At 42.2% G+C, this 13,437-nt stretch overlaps 1 protein-coding gene across 2 annotated transcripts in view; it reads right to left on the bottom strand.

Annotated features, from left to right (window-relative positions):
- LOC140491921 (15-hydroxyprostaglandin dehydrogenase [NAD(+)]-like) overlaps positions 1 to 6,606 on the bottom strand; it is a 37,136-nt gene extending 30,530 nt beyond the window's left edge. The window contains exon 1 of one of the 2 annotated variants that reach the window (XM_072590396.1): positions 6,528 to 6,606. The gene's annotated coding sequence lies outside the window, so the exon portion shown is untranslated. The remainder of the gene's footprint in view (positions 1 to 6,527) is intronic. The other variant, XM_072590395.1, reaches the window with a different exon arrangement.
- Between the last annotated feature and the right edge of the window lie 6,831 nt (positions 6,607 to 13,437).

The raw sequence follows: 13,437 nt of genomic DNA, 5'->3' as shown, positions 1-13,437 counted from the left end.
ATCAAAGTCCAAAAGGTAGTAAACAGTAACAACTGGCTTTAGTTGGTTATTATATCTCTGCAGATCCTTTTCACAAAAACTGTCATCATAGAACAATCAGAATCACAGATTACAAGGCAGTTACTAAAAACTTTGAGGATACTTACACAATGCATACTTGCCTCAGTGCATAGTATGCTGAAAATCAAGCCCACTAATCCTGGGTTGTATAAAAGTAAGCAAAATTTTCCAATTTACAGGTCCTTTTAGACTCAGGTTACAGAACACATGGACTAGGTTTCTGTACTTAAAAAGCAATACTGTTTATTATAAATGAGTAGATTCTAGCAATAAGTAAACAACTCTACTTTCATCACCCTTTCAGAGAGAGACACAGAATTTAAAAACTCAGGACTGTCTCAGCTAGAAAACAATTACATAATTTCTGCTTTAATAGGTGAATCCTTACTTTTGAACAGCCATCCCTGGTGCTAGATTCTCCCATAAGAGGAATCACAAACGGGATTCCAATCCTTCTCTTTTGAAGACCTAGCTTCAGACCTCCCCTAAAGGTCACGGACTGTCTCAACAACCACTCACCCTCTTGTTGTTTGCCCTCCTTTCCCTTGATTTTTGGGAGCTACAATCCAGGACTTAATCACAGGCACAACTGCTCTATGCTTTGAGCTTACTCAGCTACATTGCTGGCTCTCAGATCTTCCCAAATTTTAACTACACAGGGCCACCAAACAGCTCCTGAGATGTCTACCTGAGTCCTAATTGGGAAGAGTTAGTGACCTTCATATGCCTCCTCAACAGCACAACTTTTAACAGTTCACTTTGCAAGCACTCCAAATGTCTCCAAAGGAACGTTCAGTCACCTTTTAACTCTTCTGAGTGAAAACTGTTGAAAACCTCACAACAAATCTCACCTATATTAATAGGCAAAACCAAACATTGTGACCAGCAGTTGTATGTATTCCCTGAATGTTACAATAAACACAGATTGTTGGTAACACAGTATAAATGAATATATATCAAAATAGGATTTCATGCAATGTATTAACTGACTATTTTGCATCTGTATTTACCAAGAAAGAAGGAACTATTTGAGCTAATTGAGTTAGTGGATATAAAAATTGAAAAGAGATGGTACTATGGCAGGTTATCTTTAGAGTAGATAAGTCTTTGCAACTGAATACAATGCAAGGAAATTAAAGGAGGAAATTCAGAAGGTGAAGGCCATGCTCTTAGAATACTGGAGTAGTGTCTGAGATGGAAAAATTAAAATTGTTATAGATATTTTTAAGCAAATTATTCAGACAATTAGGACTTGAACCCAGCTTATCAAGTTCAAAGACAGGGACACTATCACTATTCCACAAGACTCCCTTGAAGTTACTATACATGTTCTACAAAGGCTGTAAGAATAATCACAAAAACTAGAGCTGGATAATTTAGAGAAACAATAATCCAGTACAAATTAACCAGGACAAGACTGGATTAATTAAGGAAAACCAACATAGACTCGTTAATGGCTAACTATGTTTAAACTGATAAAAATTTTGACAAAGTAACAGAGACGCTTAATGCGGTGATATCAAAAGGTATTTGACAAAATACCAAAAACGCTGAAGCCCATGGAATAAAAAAAGACAGGAACAGTAATGAATATGAAGTTGGCTGAGTACAGGAAACTGAAAGTAGCAGTGAACAATTTTTCAGACATAAAGAATATGCACAGCTACCCAGGGAACAGTGCAAGAACTACTTGCCTTTTAATGTCTATCTGTATATAGATAACCTACACTTGGGTTCACAGGTACAATTTCAAAATTTTACAGCTGACACTGTTTTATTGTAAACAGTGAGAAAGATGATAATAGGCTTCAAAAATACACAAATGTTGACAATTGGTGCAATAAGTGGACACATGGTTTGAAGTTACACATTTTGATTGGAAGAATGAGGAGATGCAATATTAAATAAAGAGTACAATCCTAAAGGGGTGCAGAAATAAAGAGACCTGGAAGTATATATGTACAAATCATGAAAAATAACAGATTAGCTTGATGAAATGGCTGAAAACATATATGGGCTATATAAATAGCTGTGTAGAATACAAAAGCAAGAAACTTATAGTGACTCTATAAAACACAGACTTGGCTTCAACTGGAGTATCATATCTAAACCTGAGCACCAACATCCCTCTGAGCTGCATGGCTGCACAGCTGCTCTGGGTTCCTCCATGGTTCCACACATGCTGATCTGTGTGCCAAAGCATTAATTTCAGAAATTGATGTCATGCACAGACCTCTGCACATTGACAATAAATTAAAAGAATTAAATAGAAAGAATTACAAGTATATTGTTAAGAATCATACTTTAGGGAAGACGTGAAGGCTTTAGAGAGGGTGCAGAAAATATTTACAAGAAGGGCTCCAAGATTGAGAACTTCAGTTACATGAATAGACTAAAGAAGGTGGGATTGTTCTCCTGAGAGAGGTTAGATTGAGAGGAGATTTGACAGGTGCAGGAGCCCTAGACATGACAAAATAATACAAAATTCCAAGTTCCTCTCTGCCTAATCGGATGGATGTTGTACATTCACGGCAATATTTAAAGTGAGCACCACAATCATCGTACCATGGCCAATATTCCTGGCTCAGATAATAATTGTTCCACTTCTCCAGAATCATTGCACATGTGAGGCAATGGGATGTTTGAAAGGAGTGCAGAGGCATGCCATTTAGCCTAATTGGACTGTACTGCTGTTTTCTTCCATCACTATTTTTTACTGTATCAGCATATTCTTTGATTTGTTTCCTCTTCTGTGTTTACCTAGCTTCCTCTGAAATGTATCCAGCCCATTTGCCCCAGCTATAACTTACAGCCCAGTTTCACATTCCCATCACTCTGAGTAAAAATGTTTCTCCTGAATTCCTTATTGGAATAGTTGATGCCTGACTTATACTTGTGGCATCTATTAATAGAGTCATAGAGATGTACAGCATGCAAACAGATCCTTCGGTCCAATCCGTCCATGCCGACCAGATATCCCAACCCAATCTGCCAGCATCTGGCCCATATCCCTCCAAACCCTTCCTATTCATATACCCATTCAAATGCCTCTTCAATGTCGCAATTGTACCAGCCTCCACCACACCCTCTGGCAGCTCATTCCATACACGTATCACATTCTGCGTGAAAAGGTTGCCCTTTAGGTCTCTTTTATATCTTTCCCCTCTCACCCTAAACCTATGCACTCTCGTTCTGGACTCCCCCCGCCCAGGGAAAAGACTTTGTCTATGTATCCTATCCATGCCTCTCATAATTTTGTAAACCTCTATAAGGTCATCCCTCAGCCTCCGACGCTCCAGGGAAAACAGCCCCAGCCTGTTCAGCCTCTCCCTGTCGCTCAGATCCTCCAACCCTGACAATATCCTTGTCAATTTTTTCTGAACCCTTTCAAGTTTCACAACATCTTTCCGATAGGAAGGAGACCAGAATTGCATGCAATATTCCAACAGTGGCCTAACCAATGTCCTGTACAGCCATAACATGACTTCCCAACTCCTGTACTCAATATTCTGACCAATAAAGGAAAGCATACCAAACATCTTCTTCACTAACCTATCTAGCTGCGACTTCACTTTCAAGGAGCTATGAACCTGCACTCCAAGGTCTCTTTGTTCAGCAACACTCCCTGGGACCTTACCATTAAGTGTATAAGTCCTGCTAAGATTTGCTTTCCCAAAATGCCACACCTCGCATTTATCTGAATTAAACTCCATTTGCCACTTCTCAGCCCATTGGCCCATCTGGTCCAGATTCTGTTGTAATCTGAGGTAACCCTCTCGCTGTCCACTACACCTCCAATTTTGGTGTCATCTGCAAACTTACTAACTGTACCTCTTATGCTCGCATCCAGATCATTTATATAAATGACAAAAAGTAGAGGGCCCAGCACCGATCCTTGTGGCACTCCACTGGTCACAGGCCTCCAGTCTGAAAAACAACCCTCCACCACCACCCTCTGTCTTCTACCTTTGAGCCAGTTCTGTATCCAAATGGCTAGTTCTCCCTGGATTCCATGAAATCTAATCTTGCTAATCAATCTACCATGGGGAACCTTGTCGAACGCCTTACTGAAGTCCATATAAATCACATCTACTACTCTACCCTCATCAATCTTCTTTGTTACTTCTTCAAAAAACTCAATCAAGTTTCTGTTGACTATCCCGAATCAGTCCTTGCCTTTCCAAATACATGTACATCCTGTCCCTCAGAATTCCCTCCAACAACTTGCCCACCACCGAGGTCAGGATCACCGGTCTATAGTTCCCTGGCTTGTCTTTACTGCCCTTCTTAAACAGTGACACCATGTTTGCCAACCTCCAGTCTTCCAGCACCTCACCTGTGACTATCAAAGATAGACTCTTCCACAAATGGAAAAACATTCCTGAAGTCTAACCTATCAAACTGTTTCATGTAATCTCAGTCAGGTCAACTCCTCAGCTCTGCTAACCTGGCCATTCCTCACCCTCTCCAATACAATTATTTGCCACGCCTCCTAATCCAGCTAATCTGACCCCATCCCTAATCTAGCTGTTCCCAGTTCTCTCGAATGCAGCAATCTGTGGGACGGAGTTCTGTGTCACAGACTATTTCCTTTTTGTGGCGGTTCCTTTCTGCTGTTGGTGTTGTAACATTGGAAGCACAATTTTCCTCAGACATTTAGAGAACTCAGTTATGAAAGAGCATTCAGTTAAAAGTGAAGTAAGGCCTGATGTTGACATTAACCTGTAAAAACTGGTGAGGCAGTGTGATTTTGTCTAACCACTGGCACACATTATCTTTCTTGTTTTATTAAATGCAGGTTGCCATGTTTTCAGTTTGCCAAATGTCCAAGCACCAAATCCATTGTGACATTCTTCTTTAGATCTCAAGCAAAACTGGAGGTCTCACTTGTGATTTAATTAAATTGTCCTGACCAGAGATGAACTGTCTCCTGCGCAGTATCCCTCATGAAATTGGTTATCATTTTTTTTGCACTCACTAGGCTTATCTCGACCCGAAGTGTCGATTTCACCACTTCCTGATGGTGTTTGGCTTGTTGTGTTCTTCCAACCTCCTGTCTGTCTACTATTATTCTACTGAATTGGCCTTGCTCATTTCCTTTGAATCAGCTGTTTATTTAATTTTATTATTTCACATCATCTCTCTGCGTATATTCCCTTTTCATAGAACAGGCCCTTCGGCCTGTGATGTTGTGCCGAGGATTAATCCTAATATAAAATAAAATAACCTAACCTATGCACCCCTCAATTCATGCTGTCCATGTGCACGTCCAGCAGGCACTTCAATGTCCCTAATGACTCTGCTTCCACGACTGCCACTGGCAACGCATTCCATGCATTCACAATTCTCTGTGTAAAGAACCTACCTCTGATGTCTTGTCTATACCTTCCTCCTAATATCATAAAACCATGACCCCTCCTTTCAGTCTTTCACTGAAATACTCTGAATTCTTCCGTGTACTTTCATTTGGACAACCCTTGGACCGTCCCAGTAAGATCCACCTGGCCCATTGCACTGGGATCCTTACAGTCTCTCCCAGTAGATTTTCACCCTCCCTCCCAGTGAAATCCTTCCCATCTCCATTAATGAGATCACCTCAGTCTCTCACAATAGATTCATTCCAACCCTTCCCAGTGAGATCCTCCATCCCTGTCACGCCCAGAAGGGAAAAAGCTGTAAAACCAGTTGGACCCCTTTTTTATGCTTCAAAATAGCGCTTCAGTACGCCCAGGGCATTCATTTCCAAGCATTTTTTAAAAATATGTTTTGCTTTAGGAGAGCGAGTCTTTGTATGTCTCCCCAGTGAGATACTCCTGGTCTCTTGCAAGTCCTCATGTGAAATGCTGCCGGATGCTACCAGGTTCACATAAGACCTGGGTCAGAGTTAAAAATCACACAACACCAATTGGAAGCACACAACCTTTCGGAGCGCCGCTCTTTCATCAGGTGGGTCAGAGTTGGGATGTTAGGGGTTGGAGCTGGGGATGGAGTCAGGACCTAGGATTGGAAGGTCAGGTCAGGGGCTCGGCCTGAATGAGGGGGGGCCGGCACTGTTCAGTAACATTCAGTGCCGCTACCTTGGGCAGTACTGCTCTCCAGCATTGCTTCTCACAACGTTGAGCTGTCGTCTGACAACTTTTCGGTAGAAAGCAACAACAATTTTTTTTAAAAAGCAGCCGCTGGTTTGCTGGAGTGAACACACGAATTATTAAAGGTTCCGCCTGACAGAAGGAAGCCGTTGTAAATTTACGAAGCAGGCTTCCTCCATCCACCTTGTACAGATCTCTCTATCTCAGCCCACTCGAGCAAGCTCTTGTGTGAGATTCTCAAACCAAGCCTTGATTTGAAAGTAACTCTAAAATAAGCATATATGAAATGTTTGCGAGTGAAATATCCGTCCAAATTACCTAAACCACAGCAGCCCTAGGTTATGCAAATAATTAATCAATCAGCACAGGAATACTTACAGTCAGTATGGGTTTAATCTTCTTGATGAAAATCTGAGGTTCCTATCTTGGCCACTCCCGTCTGCACAAATTAACTTCCGGATCACCGCCCACTGTCATTTCTCTCTGTAAAAACATAAATGTCCTTCGAACGTCTGCTCAAACAAATTCTACACAGTAATGTGAGATCAGAATGGTAAGAACCCTCAAAGTAAAGTAACCAGCGATGGATCAGGTATTAAAAGTATTGAGTCTGCACTTTCTCTATCGAGAGTCCTAGTCTAAGCATCTACACGCACACCTTAACTCTTTTAGCGAAGTATCATCAAGTGAATAGACCCTCTTTCAGGCCAATATACTTTAACCCACCAAAACTGAATGCAGACTGGGTCGAAGCAACTGTACAAGGACAATGGTTAGGCCACTTTTAGAATATTGTGTACAATTCTGGTCATTCTTTTCTCAGAAGATGTTGTTAAACTTGAGAGGGCGCAGAAAAGATTTTTTCTAGGCTGTTGCCAGGACTGGAAGGCTTGGGTTTCAAGGAGAGGCTGAATAGATTAGGGTTTTTTTCCCCTGGAGTGTTGGAGGCTGGGGAGTGACATAATAGAGGTTTTTAAAATCATGAGTGTCATGGAAATGGTAGAGGAGAATTCAGAGCAAATACAGCTTCAGAATGAAAAAGACTGGCACTTATGCTACAGAATATCAGAGGAGGATATGGGGGACAAAGAGAAAATTATATCTGATATCGAGATTTCAATTCTATAGAAAGCCATAAAGAAAACAGGGGTAAAATTAAGCAGGAAATAAGGAAATCAAAATTAGGGCATGAAACAAGTATTTATGAAATCAAGGAATCTTGACAATTTTATTTTAAATCCATTAAGAGGTAGGGAATAACCAAGGAAAGAATGGGGCCGATTAAAGACCAAAAGGGTGACCTTCTACAGAGAACTAAGACAAGGGCATGGTTCTAAATGGATGTATTACTTTTTGATGAGGGATGGGACAAACAGGCATTGTATTTAAAAAGTGAGAAACATTTGATGGTGCAAAATAAGAGGAAAATGCATTCTTAAGGTGTTTAGCATCTTTGAAACAGGACAAAATATGAAAGGAAATGAGTGAGGAAACAACTCTGGAACATTTTAAAAAATTCACTTACAGAATTCGGGTCATCAATTAGTGCCTATCCCTAATTACTCTTTAGAGGATGGTGGTAAGATGCTTTTTGAATTGCTGCAGACCATGTGGGGTAGGGATGCCCAGAGAGAGAGAGTACCAGGATTTTGTCCAACAACATTGAAGGAAGAACGATATCCAAGTCAGGATTATGTGTGGCTTGGAGGGGAACTCACAGTAGTAGCATTGCCATGCTCTTATGCTCTTGCCCTGCCAGGTAGATGTTATTTGAAAAGTGCTGTCACATGAGCTTTGGTGAATTTTTCAGTGTACCTTTAGTGTGTATACAGTGCTACCTTTGAGCATTGGTGGTGGAGGAAGTGAATGGTGAAGGTATTAGATGGATTGTCAATGAAACAGGCTGCTTGGTTCTGGAAGGTGATTGGAGCTGCACTTATGCAAGCAGGCAAAGAATCGCACATCACAATCACACATTGTGTTGTAGAGATTATTGATAGACTTTGAGGAGTAAGGAATAGAGTTATTTACCACCTCTTATTATAAATAATAATGAAGAACCAGGAAATGGAAGAAGAGTTGAATTAAACAAATCCATCAGTCCTCAGAGTAAATAAGACAAATAGCATTCCAAAATAATCAAGGAGTTAAAGTGGGGAATGGTGTGGGGGTTGGGGGGGGGGGGGGGAACGTTGGAAAAGAAATAAGTACTATAATTATGACGAGAAAGGAAATACTAAAGAAACTGATGGAGCTAAAGTTCAATAAGTCCCCTGGACCTGAATTGGATGAATCTGAAGATTTTGAAAGAAGTATCTGCTGAGATAATGGTTGCACCGATTGCAATCTTCTAAGAATCCATAGATTCTGGAAAAGTCCCAGAGGATTGGAAAAATGCCAATGTGGCACCCTCATTCGAAGGAGGGAAACAAATAAACAGATACCTATCAACCAGTTAGCTTAACATCTGTCATGTTAAGAGTTCATTATAAAGGATGTAAAAGTAGAACATATAGAAATACGAATAAAATCAAGCAAAGATAGCACAGCTTTGTGAAGGTAAAATCATGCCTAACAAATTTATTACAGTTCTTTGAGGAGTTAAGCAAAATTGATAAAGGGGAACCAGTAGAGGTACTACCTATTAGGAAATATCTTAAGAGCCCAAGGTGTTGGTCATGTGGGGGGGTGGCGGAGCGGATAGTATATTAACAGGGATACAGGAATATCTAAATATTGAGAACATGGAGAGTTGGAATAAAAGGACCATTTTCAGGATGGGATGTTATTCCTTTGTTTAAGGTCAACAGGGATAATTTAGGAAATTACAATTTAGTGAGCCTGACATCAATTGTAGGGAAATTATTGGAGAAGAGTCTTAGGGACTGGATTTAAAAATGTTTTGGAAAATATCAACTTGTTAGTGATAGGCAGCGTGGCTTTTTGTGGGGAGGTTGTGTCTCACAAACTTGACTGAGTTTTTTGAGGAAGTGACAAAGGTAATTACTGAGGGCAAGGGGTGGATGTTGTTTACCAAAGCCTTGGTCCCTCCTGGCAGGCTGAAACACAAGGTGAAGTCACATGGCATCCACGGTCAACTGGTAAGATGCAGAACTGGGTTGGTCACAGCAGACAGAGACTAGCAGTGGAAGGTTGTGTGTCTGACTGGAGATCTGTGACCAGTGGTGTTCCACAGAGATCAGTGTGAAGACCCCTGTTGTTTGTAATATGTATAAATGATTTGGAGGAGAATGTAGGTGATTAGATTAGTAAGTTTCTGGACAACACAAAGATTGGGGGAGCTATGGAAAGTGAGGAGGATTTTCAGAGGATACAGCAGGATATAGATAGGCTGGAGACTTGGGCGAAGAAATGGCAGATGGAATTTAATCCAGACAAATGTGAGGTGATGCATTTTGGAAAGTCTCATGCAGGACAGAAACATAGGGTAAATGGCAGAACCTTAGAAACATTTACCGATGAATCTAGGTGTTTAGATCCACAGTTCCCTGGAAGATGGGAACAAGTGGACAAGTTGGTCAAGAAGGCATATAGAAGAAGGGTGACTGGACTGGAAACATTGAATCTCCTTACTCTCCACATAGGCTGTTAGACCTGCTGAGTTTTCCAGCAATTTCTGTGTTTTTTTCTGATTTCCAGCATCCACAGTTCTTTTTTATTAACCCCCAAACCACAGAATGTAAGAGCAATAGAATGTAAGGAAATTACGTTAGAACTGTATAAATCACCAGTTAGACCCCAAACTGGAGTACTGTCTCAGTTCTGATCATTGCATCACAGAAAGGATGTGATCAAACGAGAGAGGACAGAGAAAAGATTCAGGAAAATGCAGCTGGAAACAAAGAAATTAAGTAATGAGAAAAATTTGGATGGACTGTAGTTGTTTATTTTGGAACATAGGAGGCTGAGGGGAGACTTAGATGAGGTGTTCAAAATCATCAGACCCGAAATAGAATGGATAGAAAAAATCTAGTTCTTCGCGCAGAGTTAGAGCCACAGATTTAAAACATTTGGGAAATAGATAAGAGCAGGGCTACTCAAACTGTTTCATATTTCTTGATGTGACCTTACTTCAGACTTTGCACAATGTCAAAAAGAAAACTGGGTGTGATTAGAGAGTTGTTGAGTAGGGAACGGTTGATGGAGGAATGACAGGGGACCATTGAGTTGGGAGGGGTGGAATGGAGCAGTGATTGATAGAGAGTCTTAGAGCATTCACAACTCTCTGAGAGAAGGCATTCCTGACACTTTCAAAGCTAATTTGTAGATCTGACAACACTTTAGGTCAAAGTTTGGAAAATCACAAATGGTTGATGACTTGGAAAGGACATTCTGAAGTACGACCAAGCTTTATCTAATAACTGGAAAACCTCATGAACTGACCCATAAAATGTATACTGATACCAAATAATTTGAGTCAATTGTTGTCTCACAACAGAATCCTTCACTGCCTTTCTCTATTTTTGCAACTATCAGAGTGGGTTCACACAAACGTTTTCACCCCCAACTCCTCAATATTGTATTCGGAGAGTGGGGTGGAGATGTGGAAAGGGGAATGGAATGGGTGGTGTTAAAACTGTTGTACTTGAACTCACATTCAGTTTTAAATGGGTGTCTCTTAGTTCTGTAACTATGTCTCTGTGTTCAAGATTTCTCCACTCATGAAAACGTTTTCTCAACATGCATGCTGTCAAGCTTCCTCAGAATCTTGTGTACTTCAATAGGATCATCCCTTACTTTTCTAAATGCTGAAGATTAAGGGTGTTATCTGCTTAACTATCCTTCAAAATAGATTCAAGGGGTTGACTTTTTAATGGTCTCCAATACCAATATAGTACTACTTAAAGATAGGGAACAAACTGTACACAGAATATCAGAGTGTGACCTCACTATCACCTATACAGTTGTAACAAGACTTCACTATTTTTAAATTTGACTCCCCCCCCCCCCCCAGCAATAACAGCCAAAATTCTATGTGCCTTCTCATTTACTTAATACACTTCCATGCTAACGTTTTCATGCACAATAACACCCAAATCCTTCTGTGTTATGCTTCTTTATAATCTCTGCCTTGAGATAGTCATTTTCCACTTTGATTATTTCTCCCAAAGTGCATGATCTCACAAGGTATCAAACACATCATCAGGAGCAAGTTGAGGCATTGAAGAGGGTGCACAAACCTCCAAATACATCATCTCTCTGCCCTTGAAGCATCACCTGCTTTTTCATGTGATTGCATCTGCAGATCAAACATGGGAGTTTTTAGCTATCTCAGAACTGATTGAATTAGAGTGGAAGCAAGTCATCCTCAATGCTGACGTATTGCTTAAAAAGTTACAAATCGATTATATTGCGATGCAGTCAAGCTTATTACCATATTCTTTAGTTGAGGGTGTTGCATTGAGAGCGCTGCGGGAGCTGAAAATAATTGGTATAGAATTGGTATAGACAGAGTTCTTTGCTAGATGGCTATCATTGTTAGCACTGAACATTGCTGTATGAGGCTGAATTCCTTTCTGTAATGTGCTGACCTCTGCAAACTGCAGCCATTTAACAGGGGATTAGGAAACTATAGCCTGGGATGGACTGCTGCTCTCATCTAAATACCAAAGAGGATCAGAGGAGGGACAGTGGGGAAGGGCGAGGCCAGTTTGGAGGGAAGGCAGCGTGGAGAGGAGGAAGGTCGGAAGAAAAACAGAATATAAGAGAGATGAATGGGAAACAGGGAGTGAGGAATTGATTATTGTTGAGTGTTGAAGGGATATGTGTGATGGTTTTGTGGGAAGGGAGAAGGAGGGAGAAGGCTGAGGGATTGGGAGTGGGACAGTATCTGGCATGAACATGAGGGAGGGGAATTTGCAGGATCTGGGAAGGTATAGAGTCATAGAGAAGTCCAGCATGGAAACAGACTCTTCAGTCCAACTCATCCAGATATTCTAACCTAATCTAGTTCCATTTGTCAGCACTTGGCCCATATCCCTCTAAACCCTTCCTCTTCATTTTCCCATCCAGATGCCTGTTAAATGTTGTATTTGTACCAGCCACCACCACTTCCTCTGACAGCTCATTGCATACATAGAGTCATAGAGATGTACAGCATGGAAACAGACACTTTGGTCTAACCTGTCCATGCCGACCAGATATCCCAACCAATCTAGTCCCACCTGCCAGCACCTGGCCCATACTTCCCAACATGACTTCCCAACTCCTGTACTCAATACTCTGACCAATAAAAGAAAGCATTCCAAATGCCTTCTTCACTATCCTATCTACCTGTGATCTACATGCACCACCCCCTACATGAAAACGTAGCCGCTTAGGTCCCCTTTAAATTTTTCCCCTCTCACCATAAACCTATGCCGTCTAGTTCTGGATTCCCCCACCCCTGGGAAAATACCATGACTATTTACCCTATCCATGCCCCTCATGTGTGTGAGGTGTGTGTGTGTTTGGGGGTGGGGGAAGTTGTGTTGGGTGTGTGTGTGGGAGATAGGTATATGCGTGGGGGATGGGGGCAGAATGGGAGTGTATTTGGGTGGGATTAGGGGTGTGTGGGGAGGATGGAGTTGTGGAGTGGGGGAATGGGAGTGTGTGTTTGGGTGGGATGGGGGTGTCAGGGTTTTGTGGTGAAGGGGGATGGGTGTTGGGGGGGGTGTTGGGTTTTGTGGGGTGTATATGGAGGGGGAATTGGGGTGTGTTTGGGGGGGTGACAGGTTTTATGGGGTGTGTGGGGAGGGGGAATGGGTGTGTGGGGGGGAGATGGGGGTTTGGGGGGGTGTATGTGGGGAGGGGGGATGGGTGTGTGTGTGGGGGAAGGGGGTTTTGGGGTATGTGTGTGTGGGGGGAGAGGGAGAAGGGTTTGGGAGGGGTGTGTGTGGGAGGACTGGTGATTTTGAGGGGTGTGGGTGGGAGAGATGGGGTTTTGAAGGGGTGGTTGTGGGGAGGGGGGATGGGGGTTTCGGGTGTGTGTGTGGGGATGGGATGGGTGTGTGTGGGAGAGATGGGGTTTTTTTGGGGGTGTATGGGGTGGGGAGATGGCTGTGTGTGGGGAAGATGGGGGTTTTGGGTTGTGTGTGTGGGGGAGATGGGGGATTTGGGGAGTATGTGGGGAGGGGGGGTTTTGGGGTGTGTGGGGGGATGGGGTTTTAGGGTGGGTGGGGAGGGGGGTTTTGGAGTGTGTGGGGGGATGGGGTTTTGGGGGGTGTGGGGAGAGATGGGGGTTTTGGGGTGTGTGTGGGGAGGGGAGATGGGGGTTTTGGGGTGTGTG

The sequence above is a fragment of the Chiloscyllium punctatum genome, chromosome 20 (genome assembly GCF_047496795.1).
Source record: "Chiloscyllium punctatum isolate Juve2018m chromosome 20, sChiPun1.3, whole genome shotgun sequence".
Lineage (NCBI taxonomy): Eukaryota > Metazoa > Chordata > Chondrichthyes > Orectolobiformes > Hemiscylliidae > Chiloscyllium > Chiloscyllium punctatum.
The sequence above is the reverse complement of the archived record's forward strand: the minus strand, read 5'-3'. Positions and strand labels throughout refer to the sequence as shown.